The sequence below is a fragment of the Neoarius graeffei genome, chromosome 17 (genome assembly GCF_027579695.1).
Source record: "Neoarius graeffei isolate fNeoGra1 chromosome 17, fNeoGra1.pri, whole genome shotgun sequence".
Classification (NCBI taxonomy): Eukaryota; Metazoa; Chordata; class Actinopteri; order Siluriformes; family Ariidae; genus Neoarius; species Neoarius graeffei.
In genome coordinates, this window is record NC_083585.1 from 26,018,246 (window position 1) to 26,040,576 (window position 22,331).

General features: G+C 45.0%; 1 protein-coding gene across 4 annotated transcripts in view; it reads left to right on the forward strand.

The window, feature by feature from the left end:
* The first annotated feature begins 18,182 nt into the window (after nucleotides 1–18,182).
* tpst1 (tyrosylprotein sulfotransferase 1) overlaps nucleotides 18,183–22,331 on the forward strand; it is a 162,339-nt gene continuing 158,190 nt past the window's right edge. For 2 of the 4 annotated variants that reach the window (XM_060943901.1, XM_060943904.1), the window contains exon 1: nucleotides 18,183–18,338. The gene's annotated coding sequence lies outside the window, so the exon portion shown is untranslated. Of the gene's footprint in view, nucleotides 18,339–18,444; nucleotides 18,537–21,850; nucleotides 21,908–22,331 lie in introns of those variants that run through there. The other 2 variants (XM_060943902.1, XM_060943903.1) reach the window with 2 other exon arrangements.

Here is a 22,331-nt window from a genome sequence, read left to right on the forward strand (position 1 = left end):
TGGGATAGGCTCCAGCTTGCCCGCGACCCTGCACAAGATAAGCGGCTACAGATAATGGATGGATGGTACCACCCTAGAGCTAGGAGAAGATATTGCTGTTTACTACCCTTTTCTTAGAGTGTAACAGAGATGACATGAGTGTATATTCTGTTGGATGGAACAAAGTAAACAAACCTTTGGCAGACAATAAAAAATATGAGATTGATAAGCCATCATTTCAGTTTACAGCACGAGATGACCCAATGGACAACTAAAACAATACAGTATTTGATTTCCGAACTACAGTAAACTGTGTGTTCCTGCTGCACTAGATAAGAGCTACTGGATTGAGATTGATGATCTATTGAGCTTTGTTTAAACAACAGATTTGCTTTGTGCCTTCCATGTTTGTACTTCCGCTCACACTTTACTGACGGTTCACATGATGCTTCTCTGTCACACAAACCAAAAAACATGGGTGTATTAGTGTCTGCATGGTGGCACTCACTACGCCAGGGGCCATTTGTCCAAGTGTAAAGGCTGGCTGAACCGTAAACAAATCGAAAGCCTATTTGTTATCTTTCACATGTGGGAGATACTGTTATTTCCTTTCATACTCACAGTTACCTTCAGCACATGCAGTGCACCTTCTAATCCTGTCCTTATTTAAAGATAAGCGCTTCAAACCAACGAGAGACTCTGCGATTAATGTTTACTCTGTAATCAATCACCGCGAGCTGGCCTAGTGGTTAGCGTGTCCGCCTCTCGACCGGGAGATTGCGAGTTCTGCTTGTGGTCGGGTCATACCAAAGACCATCATAAAAATGGTACCTACAGCCATCAGCCAAGGCACGCTGCAATACAGATGCGAGTAGGGAGTTAAACTCTCAAGGTTACCAGAGGACTGACCCCCCACTGTAACCCGAGCTATATAATAGACGGGTGGCCGTGGGCTACTGAAACAGAGATCTCAAGAGCTGGTTTGTACTGGGACAAGAGATTGCCTGGGAAGTCCAGATCCTGGCGTGGGAGGGACTTTAATCAATCACTTGGCCTGGTGGTGAATTAAAAATACCCAATGTAACCTAAAATGAATGATAAACATAATTTTTAAAATGTGTATAACTTTTGATATGATGAAGTTTTCTCTAAGGAAGCGTTTAATTAACATTTATAGAAGGAGTTTCCAGTGTGCATCGTAGCATTCAGTAGGTTTTCCACCATGGCAACACTTACAGATGAAAGTGCATTTTGCAGTTTCTTAGAACCAATTAATTTCAAGCAAATGTAAATGAACGACTTATGTTTGCCACTGCTATAGCATAAGGTGATAACAGGTATTCACTTTTACAACATTACACTCACCAGCTAATTTAATAGGAATTTGTTCTTGATTCTAAGACTCCTGTTCTTGGCTGGCAGGAGTGGAACCCAATGTGGTCTTCTGCTGTTGCATGCTGAGATTCTTTTCTGTTCACCACAGTTGTAAAGAGTTCCTATGAGTTACTATTTCCTTCCTGGCAGCTCGAACCAATCTGGCCATTTTCCTCTGACCTCTCTTATCAACAAGGTGTTTGCTTCCACCCACAGAACTGTCAATCACTCAGGGTGGTAGTACTCAAGTCCAGGACTCGGACTTGGGTCCCACTTGTGCCCTAATTTTAAGGACTTGTGACTTGAGCACTGATGACTCAGACTTGGACTTGGACTCGTGCATTAACTGCATTCAGACTCGTAAATTGGAGACGAAGATTTTTTCTTTATGTTTTGTAACATGCCATAATAATTTGGCATAAGATACTTATATCTACATTAATTTTTGTACATATTTCGTGCAAGAGTGTCACACCTGCACACCTTGGTGCGTGCATCAGATAGACTCTCAGGCATGCTCTGGACACTGCACGTGCCAAGTGGACTCTCTCACACGTGTCATAAATGTTTCACATAAAGGCAGCAACAGCCACCATCAAATGGTGCAGTTGGAGTCTTGTTCTCAGACTGGACTCAGATCAATAGTGGACTTGACTCGGACTCGACTTGAAATTTTCTTTAATGACTTGGACTTGACTCGGACTTGAACACTGGGGACTCAAGACTGGACTCGGACTTGAGGTTTAGTGACTCGACTACAACACTGCACTCACTCGATGTTTTTTTGTTTTTCGCACCATTCTGTGTAAACTCTAGAGACTGTTGTGTTTGAAAACCCCAGGAGATCATCAGTTTCTGAAATACTCAAACCAGTTGTAGCAGTTCGTAGGAGGGGGAGGAGCACAGAAAGACAGCAGGCCAGAATAAAGTTCCATAACTTAGTTTATTTGTTCTTTTCAGACACAAATACTCTCCCAGTCATATACACACACACACACAAGTCGTCTGGTTCAGGTGAGAGCTCACTTCCTCTGCTCTCTCTATATAGGGCGCAGTCACTGGGAAGACACACAAACACAGGTTAATTGACATCAGGTGTAGTGATTCTGCCACTTACCTTCCCTGACTCTGCCCTCCGGTCACAGACCTGCGCTTGACCACGCCCCCGCTGTCACATACCCCCACCGCCTGCCTCAGGCCAGGCAGCCGTCCGGCCTGCAGCCGACTCCCCCCCGATGGGAGAGAAAGTCCGCCAAAACCATCTGCACCCTCGGCCTGTGGATCACCTTGAAGTTAAAGGGTTGGAGTGCCAGATACCAATGGGTGATCCGCGCATTGGCATCCTTCATGCGGTGGAGCCACTGGAGGGGTGCGTGGTCCGAACAGAGGGTGAAAGGGCGTCCCAGCAGGTAGTAGCGGAGGGCGAGGACCGCCCACTTGATCACGAGGCACTCCTTTTCGATCGTGCTGTAGCGCCCCTCACGTACTGACAGCTTTCTGCTGATGTACAGCACTGGACGGTCCTCCCCCTCCACCTCCTGGGACAAAACGGCCCCCAGCCCTCTGTCCGACGCATCCGTCTGTAACATAAAAGGGAGAGAAAAGTCAGGGGAGTGTAACAGTGGCCCCCTGCACAGTGCAGCCTTTACCTCAGAGAAAGCCCGCTGGCATTGCTCCGTCCACTGGACCGGATCTGGTGCCCCCTTTTTAGTGAGATCAGTCAGTGGGCTGGTGACATCCGAATAATTAAGTATAAACCTACGATAGTAGCCCCAGGAACTGCCTCACCCCCTTTTTGGTCTTGGGCTTCTGGCAGGCCGCAATTGCTGCGGTCTTGTTAATTTGGGGACGCACCTGCCCGTTGCCCAAGTGGAAGCCCAGATACTGTACTTCCACCCGCCCAATCGCACACTTCTTTGGGTTGGCTGTGAGACCCGCTCGCCTCAGCGACCTAAGGATGGCCCTCAGGTGTTGTAAGTGCCGCTGCCAGTCATTACTATAAATAATGATGTCGTCAAGGTATGCGGCCGCATAGGTGGCGTGGGGGCGGAGGACCCTATCCATCAGTCACTGAAACGTAGCGGGCGCCCCAAACAGCCCAAAAGGAAGTGTGACAAACTGGTGTAAGCCGAACGGTGTGGAAAAGGCCGTTTTTTCTCGGGATAATGGAGTCAAGGGGATCTGCCAATAGCCCTTTGTTAAATCCAGTGTCGAGTAAAAGCGAGCTGTGCCTAGTCGATCGAGCAACTCATCAATATGAGGCATTGGGTACACATCGAATTTAGACACCGTGTTGACTTTTCTATAGTCTACACAGAACCGGACCGACCCGTCAGCCTTGGGTACCAAGACCACCGGGCTGCTCCAGTCACTGTGGGACTCCTCGACGATGCCCATTTCGAGCACGGCCTCGAGTTCTTCCCGAACCACTTTTTTCTTGTGTTCGGGTAGCCGGTAAGGGCGGCTGCGCACTACCACCCCCGGGGGCGTCTCAATGTGGTGCTCTATGAGGTCGGTGCGGCCGGGCAGGGGCGAGAACACGTCCGAAAACTCGGTCTGCAACTGGGCGACCTCCACGAGTTGGGTCGGGGAGTGATGGTCTCCACAGGGGACCGGAGAGGTACGCGATGCCAATGCTCCCTTTTGAACCTCCGGTCCCAGCTCCGCCTTCTCCGGAACCACCGACACCAATGCCATGGAGACCTCCTCATTCCAGAGTTTGAGCAGATTGAGTTGGTAAATCTGTATCACCCCACCCCTGTCTGTTCGCCTCACCTCATAGTCGACATCCCCGACTCACCGTGTGACCTCAAAGGGTCCTTGCCACTTGGCAATCAATTTGGAGCTTGATGTGGGCAACAGTACGAGTACTTTATCTCCCGGTGCGAACTCCCTAAGGTGCGTACCCTTGTCGTACAGGTGGGTTTGCCGTTCTTGGGCCTGCCGCAAATTCTCCTGGGTTAGGTGGGTGAGGGTGTGGAGTTTTGCGCGCAGGTCAATAACGTATTGAATTTTGTTTTTACTTGGTGAAGGTCCCTCCTCCCAATTTTCTCGCAGCACATCTAGAATGCCGCACGGCTTACACCCATATAATAATTAAAACAGGGAGAACCCCGTGGAAGCTTGGGGGACCTCTCGCACTGAAAAAAACAAGGGTTCGAGCCACTTATCCCAATTACGTGCGTCCTCACTTACGAATTTTTTAATTATATTCTTGAGGGTGTGATTGAACCGTTCAACTAAACCGTTCGTTTGTGGGTGATACACGCTGGTGCGGATCGGCTTAATACCTAATAACCCATACAGTTCATTCAGTGTCCGTGACATAAACACGGTGCCTTGGTCAGTCAGAATCTCTTTCGGGATTCCAACTCGGGAGATGACACGGAAGAGTGCCTCTGCAATACCGCATGCTGAGATATTGTGAAGAGGCACTGCTTCTGGGTATCGCGTTGCATACAGTAGTCCACCAGAACTAATATAAAGCGGTACCCTCGTGTTGACTGATCTAATGGCCCAACGAGATCCATCCCAATTCTTTTGAACGGGGTCTCGATTAATGGTAGAGGGCACAAAGGTGCTTTTGGAATGGCCGCTGGATTTACTAACTGGCATTCGCGGCAAGCTGTACACCACCTACGGACATCGCCGCGAATCCCTGGCCAATAGAACCGGGCCATTATTCGGGCTAGTGTCTTATCCTGTCCTAAGTGTCCAGCCATGGGATTAAAGTGGGCCGTCTGGAATACCAATTCCCGGCGGCTTTTTGGAATCAAAAGCTGTGTGATTTGCTCTTTCGTCTGAGTGTCCTGCGTCACTCAGTATAATCTATCTTTCATAATAGAAAAATAGGGGAAGGACGGGGTGGCGTTTGGCGGGAGCGTTTGACCATCGATTACTCTCACTTGGTCAAACGCATGCTGCAGAGTCTCGTCCCGCAACTGCTCTAACGGGAAATCCGCAAGGGATTCCCCAAGAGAGGGAGGAGGAGCCTGCGGCTCCTCACTTGGACGCAGAGATGACGTAGACGGCTCTGTGACAGCTGCTCCCGTCAAAGCGACACCAAGACCTCTCCCTGCTAAACTATGGCAGGACCCACTCTTCACTAAATGACTCATCAACTCCCCAAATCCCGGCCAATCAGTCCCCAAAATTATTGAGTGGGTGAGGCGAGGATTAACCGCCGCCTTTACTCTAAATTTTTCCCCTCGGAAAAAAATGTGGACCGACACCAAAGGGTAGCTGTGAACATCCCCGTGCACACACAACACCTTCACCCCCTGTGCTCCCCCCAATGCCTCGTCTTGCACCAGGCTTTGGTGAATTGAGGTCTGATTACAACCAGAATCCACCAACGCCTGATATGTATCCCCTTGGATACTCACCGGTATGCGATATGCTCCGGCCCAATCGAGGGCAGCTCCTGGCGCATCGGGGATCCGAACCACCGCGCCCACTTCCATTGCCAAACACTGCTGTTGGAGGTGGCCCGGCTCCCCGCAGTGCCAGCAAACCGGCCCGGGCTTCCTCTCTGCACCGGCGCCCTGGGGCTCACTCACCTGAGGGGGGGAAGAGACAGACACAGAAGGGAAAAACGGGAGGGCACCGCGGGTGCGATGAGCCGGCTGGGGTGGGGCCGGCCCCCGCCTCTGCGGTGGGGGAACGGGGCGAGGACGAGACACAGGAGGAGAGAGGGGGAGAGAGAGAGAGGAGAGGAGAGAAGAGGATGTCCGCTGTCCTGCTGTCGGAACAGCCGCCAAATGGTCCTCCGCCAACTCGATGGCCTGATCCAGCGACGCCGGGCGGTGGCACTGGACCCACTCCGCGCTTCCCTCTGGCAGGCGGCCGATGAACTGCTCCAGCACCACCTGATCGAGGATTCCCTCGGCGTCGCGGTTGTCGGCCCTCAACCACCGCCAGCAGGCGTCCCGGAGCTGCTGGCCAAACATGAATGGTCGGCTGACTTCCTCCAGACGCAGAGCGCGGAAGCGCTATTGCTGTTGTTCAAGGGTGCGCCCCACCCGCTGGAGGACGACCCGGCAAAGGTCCACGTAGGCCAGCTGGCGGTCGGCGGGGAGCTGTAGCGCGGCCAGCTGCGCCTCGCCCGTTAGCAGGGGGAGGAGGCCGCTCGCTGTTCCACCGGCCAGCCCGAGGCCTCTGCTGCCTGCTCGAAGAGCGTGAGGAAGGCCTCGGGGTCGTCCTGCGGGCCCATCTTAGTTAGGGTGAGGGAAGAAGGGCCCGCGGCGGTGGAGATGGTGGACCCCGCCGACGCGAGGAGGTGCCGGAACGCCTGTCGATCTTCCCGCTGCGCCAGCACCAGGGCCTCGAGCTGGCGCTCTTGCTCCTTCCAGAGGGTGACTAGCGCCTGGTGCTGGCTCTGCTGGACCGTGGCGAGGGCGTGGACCAGGTCTGCAAAGGGGGAGGACTCCATGGGGCTGTTCTTTTCCTGCGCTCCGTCCCGGGTTTCAGCACCACTGTAGCAGTACGTAGGAGGGGGAGGAGCACAGAAAGACGGCAGGCCAGAATAAAGTTCCATAACTTAGTTTATTTGTTCTTTTCAGACACAAATACTTTCCCAGTCATATACACACACACAAGTCGTCTGGTTCAGGTGAGAGCTCACTTCCTCTGCTCTCTCTCTTTATATAGGGCGTGGTCACTGGGAAGACACACAAACACAGGTTAATTGACATCAGGTGTAGTGATTCTGCCACTTACCTTCCCTGACTCCACCCTCCGGTCACAGACCGGCGCTTGACCACGCCCCCGCCGCCACACCAGTCCATCTGGCTCAAACCAACACCCATGCCACAGTGAAAGAAAGTCACACTTTGAGATCACAATTTTTCCCATTCTGATGTTTGAAGTGAACATTAACTGAAGCACTTGATTTAGATCTGCATGATTTTATCTGGGGCGGCACGGTGGTGTAGTGGTTAGCGCTGTCGCCTCACAGCAAGAAGGTCCTGGGTTCGAGCCCCGGGGCCGGCGAGGGCCTTTCTGTGCGGAGTTTGCATGTTCTCCCCGTGTCCGCGTGGGTTTCCTCCGGGTGCTCCGGTTTCCCCCACAGTCCAAAGACATGCAGGTTAGGTTAACTGGTGACTCTAAATTGACCGTAGGTGTGAGTGTGAATGGTTGTCTGTGTCTATGTGTCAGCCCTGTGATGACCTGGCGACTTGTCCAGGGTGTACCCCGCCTTTCGCCCATAGTCAGCTGGGATAGGCTCCAGCTTGCCTGCGACCCTGTAGAAGGATAAAGTGGCTTGAGATAATGAGATGAGATGAGATGATTTTATCTGGAGCACAAATCATTTACATTTACTCCTTATTTTACTCAACGTGCTTCATGAGGTTTTTCCATTTTAAACATTAAAACACAGTGGTCAAAAACCAGGTTATAAGGTTTAGCAGACGACCCCTTTTCTCACATTTATTTCATTTACAGTTTAAGGATCTTCTGCGAATCTCTCAGTCATTAATATACTCGTACACCTTATTTTTCCATCCCACTTTTACATCCTGTCAAATATGCTGCTCCTGTTTTATTTCACTAACACCCACATACACACATACACAGTGCCACCTGTTTCAGAACCATACTCACTCACACTCACTCAGTGAGCAAATGAAGATCAGATGTGTCACTCTACTGAGCCAGTTCACCACAATTACACTGGAGAGACAGTGTGCTAATTCTGTGTTAGTGAGTGTTTGCCACAAAGAAATGTGTAAACAAAATGATCTGAAGTCCTGAGGCCAAGGCCAGTGGCGTCGTTAGGCCCTATCACTCAGGGCTATAGCCCAGGGGATTTTGAGCCTAGCCCTGGGTATTTATGCCCTCAAGAAAAGTAAAAAACAACTGACTGAAACAGATCAGAACTTGACTTGCAGCATCCAAAGACGTGCGGAGGGGCATAATTGAGTGCTGCACAGTACACATTCAAAATTTTGGTAAAAACAGAAGAAGAACATTCAGAACTGACTGGAAGACAATTAAAAAAAAAACAATCCACTATTGTTGGATTTTTCAAGATGAAAACAGATGGTAAGTCACCGATCGTGGGTGTTTATATAGAATGTATCAACAGTGTTACCTATAGAATTATGTTGATGCACAGAAAAACCGCTCCGTGTACCTGGTTATGTTGAATTTATAGCGTAGGGTCTGTATGATTAGTGTACCAGGAGAGCTCAAAAGTTCAAGTGGTTTAATGAATATCGACAGTAGTGCTCTATTTTCCCCGACTAAGTTTATTTAACAGGTCAACAATTATTTGTGTTCATGTAGACACCGATAGTTGCCCTGACATAATCTAATCATATGTTTTAATGCAACATGTAGCCTACGCAGAAGCAACCAGCCTCCATACTATAGCCAGCATTTGGCATATTAGTCACATAGAGGGAAAAAAATAGCTTTTTATTTTGCCACGCAGTATTAATGTCAAGATACATTTCTGTTGTCCGGATGCTACAAATGAGCTGCTGCAGTCAACTGAGCCTGGATGCATTGGAGAAAATGGCGCGTGTGTGTGTGTGTGTGTGTGTGTGTGTGTGTGTGTGTGTGTGTGTGTGTGTGTGTGTGTGTGTGTGTGAGAGAGAGAGAGAGAGAAACTTGGAAGACATATTTATATGCTCATAGTCTTGTGAGATGGGATGTCATCTGGGATTTTGAATGTTGTAATATAATAAAGTAGCTTAGAATTTGTCTTTGTGGTCCTAAAGGAGAGATATGTGAGTGAGAACTGATATGTTTTTATTAAACTGATGATAAAGTTTACTAGTGATATTTCATCGTCAGTTGACAAATGTGTCCGTGTCCTTATGGGTGTTGATAATAACTTGATGATAAGGAGACAGAAACTGAAGTGCATACATTTAAAAAGCGCAGTGCAAAAATCACTAATAAAGATGTCGTAACCTTTGAATGTGTGGGTGATAATATTTCTTGTAAAGTTAGATAGAACCTCACCAACCTATCTATGCCAATCTCCCTTAAAAAAAAAATACAAGCCCCAGGAAAACTTCACTTAGCTCCTGGTCTTTTCAAAAGCTAGAAACACCCTTGGCCAAGGTCAGTGTTTATTTATTTATTCATCTCATCTCATTATCTCTAGCCGCTTTATCCTGTTCTACAGGGTCGCAGGCAAGCTGGAGCCTATCCCAGCTGACTACGGGCGAAAGGCGGGGTACACCCTGGACAAGTCGCCAGGTCATCACAGGGCTGACACATAGACACAGACAACCATTCACACTCACATTCACACCTACGCTCAATTTAGAGTCACCAGTTAACCTAACCTGCATGTCTTTGGACTGTGGGGGAAACCGGAGCACCTGGAGGAAGCCCACGCAGACACGGGGAGAACATGCAAACTCCGCACAGAAAGGCCTTCGCCGGCCACAGGGCTCGAACCCGGACCTTCTTGCTGTGAGGTGACAGCGCTAACCACTACACCACCGTGCTGCCGTGTTTCATCTCATCTCATTATCTGTAGCCGCTTTATCCTGTTCTACAGGGTTGCAGGCAAGCTGGAGCCTATCCCAGCTCACTACGGGCGAAAGGCGGGGTACACCCTGGACAAGTCACCAGGTCATCACAGGGCTGACACATAGACACAGACAACCATTCACACTCACATTCACACCTACGGTCAATTTAGAGTCACCAGTTAACCTAACCTGCATGTCTTTGGACTGTGGGGGAAACCGGAGCACCCGGAGGAAACCCACGCGGACACGGGGAGAACATGCAAACTCCACACAGAAAGGCCCTCGCTGGCCACGGGGCTCGAACCCGGACCTTCTTGCTGTGGGGCGATAGCGCTAACCACTACACCACCGTGCCACCCACTGCCGTGTTTATTTATTTATTTATGATTTAAAAAAAAAAAGTTGGGGGACGGATTGTGACAGAAAATTGATAAAGCAATCTATTCTGCATGCCCACAGTGCTTTGCCTGGAGGCAGAAGGTATTCTGTAGACCAATTTATTGTAAATGACATTATGTCTCATAAATTCATGTATGTATTTGGGTCTTTTCTTTGTTTAAGCATAACACACACACACACACACACACACACACACACACACACACACACACACACACACTATTTCTGGGAAACGTGGGTGGCTTTTTCTCTCAAAGTGAGTAGGTGTTTATTGTAGGTAAAGTAAATTGCAGGTCCATACAGTGCGCGGTCGTTTGACTCTGGGTCCCCTTGAGCAAACAGAGAGCTGCTGTATGTGACAGAGGTTCAAGGCTTTTGCCTATTTAGCTCAAATGCAGTGGGAATAATTAAAGTTGTACAGTTTAAACCCTTTTGGGTTACATGACCTTTAGGCAAGGCAAAACTATAATTTAGATTTACTCATATGACAGACACTTTTGCTTTTGTTTTGATTCAAATAATGTGGTACAGCTGAGCAGTTAAGGTTTATCCTGGGAGTTAAACTCACACCCATTCAGTCACCAGCATATATCCTTCACTACAGAGTTGAGACTGCCCACCCACTCGATATACAGTGAAAATAAATGAAAATAATTATTTCTTGGTGAGGGATTTGTTTTTCTCCGAATACATTTATTTCAATTAAAGGTAGACTCACTTTCACATTTTTCAAGTGTAGGTCATAACAAGAACTTTCCCAACACCCAATTATTTTTGTTCAGTGGACCGAAAGTTACTGAACTCGAATCACAGACTTCCAATTTTATTAGTTTTTTTTTTTAAATGGAACAATTAATGACTTTAGAACCACGTGGCCCTAAATTCTCTGCTATTTTTTCCTGCTTCACCATGACCCAATTCAAGATACTACGAGTACGTCATGCATGACGTGGTGGGCTTTCTCCATTTGCGCAAGGCATTGTGGGATACAAATTTGAAACAGGAGAGAAAAATGGAGGACGTGAGTGTGCAAATGAAATGTGAAAGATCGACTACAGTAACGGAAAGTGAGAAGAAAAGACTTTATGTTGCGAAGGAAAGAAGGTCCTGGGCTTGAACCTAGAACCTTCTTTCCATGAGGCAACAGTGCTAACCACTACACCACCGTGCCGCCTTAATTAAACAACGAATAAATTAATTGAATAATGACTTTCTAATAACTTTAATAATAATATCTTTCTGACACTTTCTGGCCAATCAACAATGCTATTACAATTCATCCATGCACACTGAATAAATGTCATGGATTTATAACTGAATCGAGAATGAGCGGACTCTTGAAAACTATTGGATCCTGATGAGCAAATGTTTTTCACTTCATCGCAAATCAAGTTCGCCAACAATTCTCAAATTCATCTTGTTCCAAAGTCTCAAGGAAGAAAAGTGCAGAATGTGCTCGTCTCTGAATGTGCTTCCTTATGAAATGTTGACCCCTGGGGTTACTTTTACTTACTGAAAGCCTTAAATCTCTGTGAAGAGAGTTTACATGTTTTATATCGACCACATTTGTTCCATTGAAAGTTATTATCTGGACTTTGTTATGTTATTTCAGCTATAAACTGAAATCTTTTTCCTCCCCAGGCTATGTCTGCAGTCCCCTTCTTGTCTTCTCTTATCAACGGCCATGAATAAAATCCAGCCAAAAGCTTCCTCATTATGACCGTGCTGCACTCAGGGCTCCGGTTTTGTCTTCAGTGCCACACTGAGTAGTTTTAATTAGAAAAGAATCTGCATTGTTTCTCACAGGCGTCGCTGCACCGTTGATTTCCAAATTGCTCGTTAAGCAGTATGACTCAGGCTCTACAGGGACTGTGGTTTCCAACACGCCAACACAACAAGCTGTGACAGAAAACAGAATAATAAAGTGAACAGCGTTTTAAATCGCCTTTCTCACTTATTATTCTACAACCCCGATTTCAAGAAAGTTGGGACAAAGTACAAATTGCAAATAAAAACGGAATGCAATAATTTACAAATCTCAAAAACTGATATTGTATTCACAATAGAACATAGACAACATATCAAATGTCGAAAGTGAGACATTTTGAAATTTCATGCCAAATATTGGCTCATTTGAAATTTCAAGACAACAACACATCTCAAAAAAGTTGGAATCGGGGTTGTAATTCAGGAAGTATTTTCTCACAAATATAGGAGGAGAAGAGGACAGCTGGAAAGACATTTTTCATTGCAGACAAATCTGGCAATCAGAGAGACAGGCTTTAAGCAATAAATGATTATTTTACAGGAAAGGGTCAGAAAGCAGCTGGAGCACCCCTCATGTGCCCTGAGCTCACTGAATGAAAAGCAGAGCAAGACTCTCCAAATTCTTCCTTTTTGGAAACCAGCCCTTTTTCAGGGTCTGATGAGATATATATATATATATATATATATATATATATATATATATATATATATTTTTTTTTTTTTTTAACCCCGGGGACCAAATTTCCAAATAATCAGCCATCAGAGATGAGAACAGCACTATGCTATATACACAGCAGATACATGCACTCCACTTCACATCTTCTTGTAACCAGATTTATTCAGTCAAGATTCTGCCCAGGCATGAAAACGTATTTAATTAAATCAAGACTTCACTCTTTCATATGCCACTAAATAACAAATACAACATGTGTTTACAAACCAAGTAACCCATGTGACTCCTTCCCACATGCAAGGCGGCCAGATATACACATGTATTATATTCACATGTCCATTCAGTCACTGCTCAGATAAACCTACTATACTGTTGCAATTTGTAGATATATGATTACGGACTGTAGTCTGTTCCATCCATTACGTGCAGGGTGGTGGGCAAGCTGGAGCCTATCCCAGCTGACTATGGGCGAGAGGCAGGGTACACCCTGGACAAGTCATCAGATCATCGCAGGGCTGACACATAGAGACAAACAACCATTCACACTCACACCTACAGTCAATTTAGAGTCACCAATTAACCTAACCTGTGGGGGAAACCAGAGCACATGCAAACTCCACACAGAAAGGCCCCCATTGGCCACTGGGCTCAAACCCAGAACCTTCTTGCTGTGAGGCGACAGTGCTAACCACCACACCACCGTGCCACCCCTGTAGTATGTTGCTATGTACAATATAATACCTCATATTTCTAGCTGTACAGTGTATCAGTTGTTCCCTAAACCCTCATCACTATCAGTTTCTGACCATTGCACTGCTACTGGCTGGATACTTTTGGTTGCTTGACTCATTGCTCCAGTACAATTCTAGAGACTTGTAGAATTCATCTCAAGCCACATTAAAGATGTTCTGGTGGTTCGTGTTGTCCCAATATCTTACTAGAGGTGTTTAAAATCCCCAGAATATTCCATCATCCAAATATTATCTGAGCAGTGATGGCCCCTTTCCTTTGGTGGAAGGCATAGATAGAAAGATGACAAAGGAACAACCAACATAAAGTGTCTTAGTAAGATGTTTGGCCCACACAAGCCACTAAAACAGCTTTAATGTGCTTTGGGATCGATTCTAGAAATTTCTGGAATTAGACTAGCGAAGAATACCGTTCTTCCCAAAGATGTTGGTGTTTAAATGTAGGCTCTGTAGAACATGTTTCTTCAAAATCTCCCATCAGTGCTTATTAGGTTGAAATTTAGTGTTGTTGAAGGTCATGGCATATGATTTACATCATTCAGTGAGCCCTCATGCCTCATTCCCAGTAAGTGTTTTATCCTGGTCAGGGTTGTGGTGGATCTGGAGCCTATCCTGGAAACTCTGGGTACAAGGCATCGATCCACTCTGGATGGGGTGACAATCCATTGTGGGGAGCCATGTACACAAGCATTCACACACATGTAAGTGCGATTTAGAGTAGCCATTCCACACCAAGAGGGAAACCTATGAGGACATGGGGAGAACGGTTGAAACTCCAAACAGATAAGGTCAAGATCGAACTAGACATCCTGGAGCTGTGAGGTGGCAAAGATAACCATCCAGCAGTCAGATCGCTCTCATCAGGATAGAAAGGTTTCATCATAGAATAAAGGTGATCAATCAAAATTATATTGTATTGATATACAGTGACCTTTTCCTATAAAGAGACAAAGTCACCAGTAAATTTTCCTTTAATTTGTCACCCATATGGAACCGCCAGTGAACAGACAGAGGACTTTAGAACACTCTTCAGGACTCCTTTGTTTTTCTCTCTTCCCCTGATCTCACTCCATCTCTGCTAGCCCATATGGCCACACGGTGTGGGACGCTGTGACTTCCTCCCATTCTCCCAGGACTCCCATCTGTTCCCATAATTTTCGCTACAGTCTGGGTATATTCTACTCCATTCTCCAGAGACATATTGTTAAGCATGCCATGTTTGACCCCACCGCTTCATATTTTGTGTGGTAAGAATTCAGTATATGAAAAGCCGTCATCTCATACAAGGAAATGCATAGAAAACCGTACCCTAGGGAGAGTGAGGTAAGATATGAGTGTGAGATATTTTCTGCCTGGGAAACCCTGAATGGATCCTTGCTATATAATACGACTCAGCTTAGCATGATTAAGTACAGCAGATTCTCTGGTTAGGATCAAAACACCAACTTTACCATCCCAGAACTGTGATGAAAGAGATGAGTTCAGTTGCCAGTGCCTAGGGATCTCAGCAAGCCACAGATCTGTTAACAGCTCCCTTGAACTGAGGCGGAGATGACAGATGTGACCACTTCCCTGCAAAACAATTCCATTATAATAAGCGTCATTTAGCTTTCCATCTGTATTTGTCTCATTGAAAAGCCCCACTTTCCCCCTTTTAGGAAATGTATCCCCTCCAGAGCTAATATGCTGTGATGCCTATGCTGACTGTCTTTGCAGTTTGTTGAAGGTCAAAAAACAATTGCAGAAGTAACTGTACACTTTTAAAAAGATTTAACTAAAGGCAAAACAACTTAAAACTAGAAGGGCACTCGGTGGAGCTCATACCTCCACTAAACCACATATTATCAACATCAAAATCAAATCACGTGAACCTACAATAATACTGAAGCCGTCCGCCAAATTTCATCCAAATCCATCTACTACTTTTTGAGCTACATTGGGAACAGACAAAAAAAAAAAATCCTGAATCCACATACATATCCAGATTTGCATCAAAATCTAAATTGTTCCTTGGCCCATGGCTCACCTTTCTTAAAAATTTCATCAAAATCCATCACTACTTTTTGAGTTACGTTGGGAAAAGACAAACAAACAGGCAAAAACATAACCTCCTCCAACAAAGATGGTGGAGGTAAACATAATGAGAAGGTTTTCAGAAGGTTAGTAACCAGTTTAGCTCACACTAGTCTCACGCTGGACCATCTATTTATCTGGGCTTGGGACCAGCAATAAGTATGCACTGTCTTGTACAAATCCAGTGGCTGGGTATTTTACCTAATCTGCACGTCTTTAGGGGTGGCATGGTGGTGTAGTGGTTAGCATTGTTGCCTCACAGCAAGAAGGTCCTGGGTTTGAGCCCAGCGGCCAACGAGGGCCTTTCTGTGTGGAGGTTGCATGTTCTGTCTGTGTGGGTTTGCTCTGGTTTCCCCCAGAGACATGCAGGTCCAAAAACAATATAAGATAAGAATATTTTTTTGTATGAGATAAGAATATCTTTTGTAGTGAGGTTACATGACTTCTCCATGGCTTAGCTTAGTATTCATCTTGCTCTCGGCTTTCATATTAAACACCATTAGTCCTGTTAAGGCTGTCCGAGCTGCCCTTTTGAGATGTCTTGTTGAGGATTTATTTGCTTACTCTGGCTATTTTGCCAACAAGTTACTTTAGCTTGAAAGTATTCAAGCCTATAGAAAGAAAATCAATATATATATATTTAGAATCAGGAGGCTATAATGCCATAAGAAACCTAGATGCTGCTTTGGGCGGAGATTGACCAGTCCATGACACCGCCCGCTTGGTTGGGAGATTTTTCGGTTTCCTTTTGAGTCAAATTGAGTGCTACAAATATTTTTTTTGTGAAAATGTGGAGCATTTGAAAATAAGAATCACTGACATTTCAAGGTTAGAGAACAAATACTTACTTTAAACTGGAGAAATGTTGTCATTTACATTTTATGAAGGACTTTAAAGCAGGATGGTTATATGTGGTATGGCTATTCATTCAAATAATGGACAGTTTTGTCTATTTGTGCACAGCAGTGCGTAGAATAAATACCTGCAGGTACAGGTTAAGAGCTTCAGTTTATGTTCACAAAGTTCATTGTGATCTCAGGCTGGTTTGAATATTTCATAAACTGCTGATTTTCATACACAATAGTCTCTCGATTCACAATGGTGTGAAAAAGAAAAGTCTAGTGAGCAACATTTCTGTCGGTAGAAACTCCTTGTTGAGAGAGAGATCAGAGGACAATGGCCAGACTGGTTCAAACTGACAAGAAGGCTATGGTAACTCAAATAACCACTCTTTACAACCATGGTGAACAGAAAAGCAACTCAAAAAGCACAACATGCTGAACTTTGAGGTGGATGGGCTCGATCAGCAGAAACCACTATTCAGGAATTACTCCTGTCAGATAAGACCAGGAATCTGAAGCTAGAGTGACTACAGACTGACTGAAACTGGCTAACTGAAGATAGGAAAAATGTTTTTGAATCTTCAGCAGACCAGTTATACTACTTACAGCTAATTTTGCTGTATATTTTTCCAGCCTGTTTCTTATAGAAGCCTGTCTCTGCCACTTGGGGGGGAAGATAGATAGCTATATTGTATATCAGTCATGGCATGAAGGTTAGAGAAGCAGCCTTGGGCCCAAAGGGTTGTCGGTTTGATTCCCGGGATCAGCAGGAAAAATGTGAAGGGAGTTGAGTGAATGAACAGCACTTTCCCCTCCCTCTGTTTCATGGCTGACGGGCCCTTGAGCAAGGTACCTAACCCCCAATTGCTCCTTGGGCGCTGTAGCATAGGTGCCCACTGCTCTGGGTATGTATGAACTATGTATGCTCACTGCTCACTTGTGTGTTCATTGTTTTAGATGTGTTAAATGGAGAGGAAAAATTTCACTGTGGGGGCGGCACGGTGGTGTAGTGGTTAGCGCTGTTGCCTCACAGCAAGAAGGTCCTGGGTTCGAGCCCCGTGGCCGGCGAGGGCCTTTCTGTGTGGAGTTTGCATGTTCTCCCCGTGTCCGCGTGGGTTTCCTCTGGGTACTCCGGTTTCCCCCACAGTCCAAAGACATGCAGGTTAGGTTAACTGGTGACTCTAAATTGACCGTAGGTGTGAATGTGAGTGTGAATGGTTGTCTGTGTCTATGTGTCAGCCCTGTGATGACCTGGCGACTTGTCCAGGGTGTACCCCGCCTTTCGCCTGTAGTCAGCTGGGATAGGCTCCAGCTTGCCTGCGACCCTGTAGAACAGGATAAAGCGGCTAGAGATAATGAGATGAGATGAGATGAGATGAGAATAAGTGACAAATCTGAGAAAACTTCCTCCAGAACCGGACCTCTGTCGCTTTAACACGAGCAGCACCATGAGGCTGTCTTATGAAAGTCAACCACAAAGGGCGGGGCTTAGCGCTGTCCTGGATATCTCAACCAATCACCTACATGGAGACAATCACGGTCAGAGACCTGTCATCCAATCACATCTTTGCATCCCATAAGCCTCGCCCTGCATAAGTCGGGTTGCCAGGTTGCGAATAAACCCTCGTGTTTATTTTAACAGCAGATCCTGGTGAGATTTTAACTCGTGTGTTTAATTTAATGCTGATCATTGTAGTTCTAAGTCAGCTTTGAGTCTCCAGCTTGGTGCATTTGTTTTTTTTTTTTAAATATAGGTTTAAATGTCCGACAATGAAATTTTGTATGTATAGAAGGTCTGGCAACCCAGTTAATATGACGCGCATTCTGTGTGATAGAGTTATGGTGAGAGCCCGGAGGGTTCTACTGTCGCATTTTTCCTGCGCTGGGAGGGAAGGTACATGGATGGAACCCCGGCTGTCGGTGGTTTTATGGCTCAGCCCTGCTGCCTGAACATCTGATCGAGTCTCTGCGGGCGGATCTTCTGCTTTAGGTATGTTAGACTTTATTACTCGTTATGAGACTCGACATGAAAGCTCGTTTCTGCTGCAGCTTGGGATCCGAACCTGCAGGGTTCCTCCTCCTGTTCCTGGCTGCTCGGCTCCTTCGTGCGTGCGTGCGCATGTGCGTGTGCGCGTGCATGTGCAGGAGGACTGAAACTCCGAGCGCGTGCAGGTCACAGCAGCAGCAGGTATGAGGTTCGAATGGAGTGAATAATAATAATAATAATAATAATAAATTTCATTACAGGACCAATGCATCCAGCTGGAGATATTTTCCATCTAAGTTTTAACTGCACACTCCATCAGATGTCCATGAGCTGTGCATATATTTTGTGTCTGTTAGTTAAATCCTATGGAAGCCTGTTTCCCTCACCATAATAATGAGATCACTCCTAATTATGGTTCATCATAATAATTACTTTAATAAGATAACTTTCTCATAATTATGTCTGATGTGATCATGTTCTTATAATTTCTTTCTATCTCATAATCATGATTTTAGTATCACATTCGTGACCGATACTACATCATAATTATGACACTGAGAACTTTTTTTATCATTATTACGGGGGTGTAGTGGTTAGCGCTGTCGCCTCACAGCAAGAAGGTCCGGGGTTCGAGCCCCGTGGCCGGCGAGGGCCTTTCTGTGTGGAGTTTGCATGTTCTCCCCGTGTCCACATGGGTTTCCTCCGGGTGCTCCGGTTTCCCCCACAGTCCAAAGACATGCAGGTTAGGTTAACTGGTGACTCTAAATTGAGCGTAGGTGTGAATGTGAGTGTGAATGGTTGTCTGTGTCTATGTGTCAGCCCTGTGATGACCTGGCGACTTGTCCAGGGTGTACCCTGCCTTTCGCCCGTAGTCAGCTGGGATAGGCTCCAGCTTGCCTGCGACCCTGTAGAAGGATAAAGCGGCTAGAGATAATGAGATGAGATGAGATAACTTTCTCATAATTATGTCTGATGTGATCATGTTCTTATAATTTCTTTCTATCTCATAATCATGATTTTAGTATCACATTCGTGACAGATACTACGTCATAATTATGACATTGAGAACTTTTTTTTATCATTATTACGGTGGTGTAGTGGTTAGCGCTGTCGCCTCACAGCAAGAAGGTCCGGGTTCGAGCCCCGTGGCCGGCGAGGGCCTTTCTGTGTGGAGTTTGCATGGTGTCCGCGTGGGTTTCCTCCGGGTGCTCCGGTTTCCCCCACAGTCCAAAGACATGCAGGTTAGGTTAACTGGTGACTCTAAATTGACCGTAGGTGTGAATGTGAGTGTGAATGGGTGTCTGTGTCTATGTGTCAGCCCTGTGATGACCTGGCGACTTGTCCAGGGTGTACCCCACCTTTCGCCCGTAGTCAGCTGGGATAGGCTCCAGCTTGCCCGCGACCCTGTAGAACAGGATAAAGCGGCTAGAGATGATGAGATGAGATTATTTTCTTATCATTTCTTTCTATCTCATAATCATGTGATCCTATCCCATTATTTTAGTATCTCATAATTATGACTTACATGCGTAAGAGATATTACATAATACTTATGACTTAATTATGACATTGAGAGCTTTCTCGTTATTATTATTTTCTATTTCATAATAATCTGATCCTATCCCATGATTTAGTATCTCATAATTATGGCTCAAGTTATTATAATAATGAATTAATGTCTCATACTAATGAGAACTCTCATTATTATTACCTTCTATTTCATAATAATCTGATCCTGTCTCATGACTTAGTTTCACATAATAATGACTTAATATCTTGTAATCTTTATTTCTTAAGATAAAGACACGTCTTCAGTTACAACATCTAGGAACACGACAATATAGACAAAACACACACTTATTTTTTTTTCCGGATATGCTAAAAATATCCTGTTCACTGTTTATGCTTAAAAAAACGAGTCTGTTTACGTAAGAGTTCTTAACTCTGTCGGAATTTATTTGAGAGTGATGGCTACTGCTTTTCCTAAGATTACAGTATATGATATTGTACCAGAAGAGAAAAGAAACTGCGTATAAATGCTGGGATGGGTCTAAATTCCATTTCTTAAAAAGATTAACGTCTGCTTTCTCTAATGTCTTGTAATAATAATGAGCTTGTTTTGTCACAATAATTGTCATAGAAAGTAATAATTAGGTCTTATCTCATAATTACAATTTTCTATCTCATAATGCTGAGATCCTACAGTATCTCATGACTTGGTATTTCATCGTTTATGACTTAAGATTTCATAATGATGAACTGATATTTCAATATTTTGTCATAATTACTTTCTATCTCATAAATTTCACTTTCTATCTCATAATAATATCCTATCTCATGACTTAGTATCTCATAATAATGGCTCAAGTTATTATAATAATGACTTAATATCTCATACTAATGAGAAATCTTGCATAATTATTAGTTTCTATCTCATGACTTTCTCCTAATAATGACTTACTCTCATAATAATTATATATCAGTGTTGTAGTCGAGTCACTAAACCTCAAGTCCGAGTCCAGTCTCGAGTCCCCGGTGTTCAAGTCCAAGTCATTAAAGAAAATTTTGAGTCGAGTCCGAGAACAAGACTCCAGCTGCACCATTTGACGGTGGCTGTTGCTGCCTTTATGTGAAAGCGTCTCTGCTACTGTGTTGGACTAACGTTCCTGCTCGGCTGCCCCATTTTAGTTAACAGGCTACAGATAAAAAGCTTGTTCATCACTCAGCAAGCCCCGCCCACTATCAACAGGGCAAATAACACGAGACAGGGTTAACACTAGCTAGTTCATCACTCAGCAAGCCCCGCCCACTATCAACAGAGCAATGAACATAGCGTGTCGCTTCCTTCTCTGGGTGGAGTCTTACCAAATGATGATTGAAGTTCGAGGTCGTCCCCGTCGTCTCCTCGATAGTTCTTCTACATATGCAACACATAGCAGTGCATTTTTTCCCACTGCACGAGAAGTCTGTATAAGCAAAGCGGACAATCCTAGGGGCGTCTCTCCAGGCATTTTAGCGCCATTAACGTTAGTTTGTTCCTGAAAATGACGTATGAACAGGTGAATGTGCATCGTCTTGCACGTAATTAGTATAAAAATTAATGTAGATATAAATATATTATGCCAAATTATTAAGGCATGTTACAAAAAATGAAGGAAAAAATCTGAGTCAGAGTCCAAGTCAAGTCACGAGTCTTTAAAATTAAGGCACGAGTCGGACTCGAGTACTACAAGCCTGATATATACACACACATATATATATATATATATATATATATATATATATATATATATATATATATATATATATATATTGTGTGTGTCATCATTTATGAGAATGTTATAATGAAATAGTAACTCATTTTTATGACATTATGCCATATTATTTTGAAAATTATGACCTCTCATAACTGAGATACAGTCTCATTATTATACTATGTGACCTCCCTCTTACTTATTTATTTTTTTCTTTCTTTCTTTTTTCCTCAAATGGCGGAAACGGGCTTCCATAGAATCATGCTCTGGAGTCGACTAAAAATCCGTGCATGAAGACGTCCTGTCTGTGATAGCGAGGTGATGGTGATTTACACTGACATTTCTAGCTTCCATATTAATATCCTGAGTTCCTGTCGCTGCTCGGAATTTATTCCAACTCTGCCATGTTTATATTCTGGCTGCAGTACAGATTTGCTGGTATTATACAGCTCTAATCCTTTCATAACCTATATAACCAGACTGCAAGTCAGATGATGCAGAATAGACCGAGTATTTTATCTTGGGTGGCAGTGTATTTGAAAACTAAACCTGGGTACATTCGCTGCATTGGTGTGTCTTGTTTTGTTTCCAGTTGTGAAGGTTTGGATCTTTCTAGAGACCCATGTATTGTATTCATTCATTCATCTGCTGTAAGCGTTTTATCCTGGTCAGGGTCATGGTGGATCTAGAGCCTGTCCCAGGAACCCTGGGTGTAATGAAATAAACCAGTCCATCACAGGGC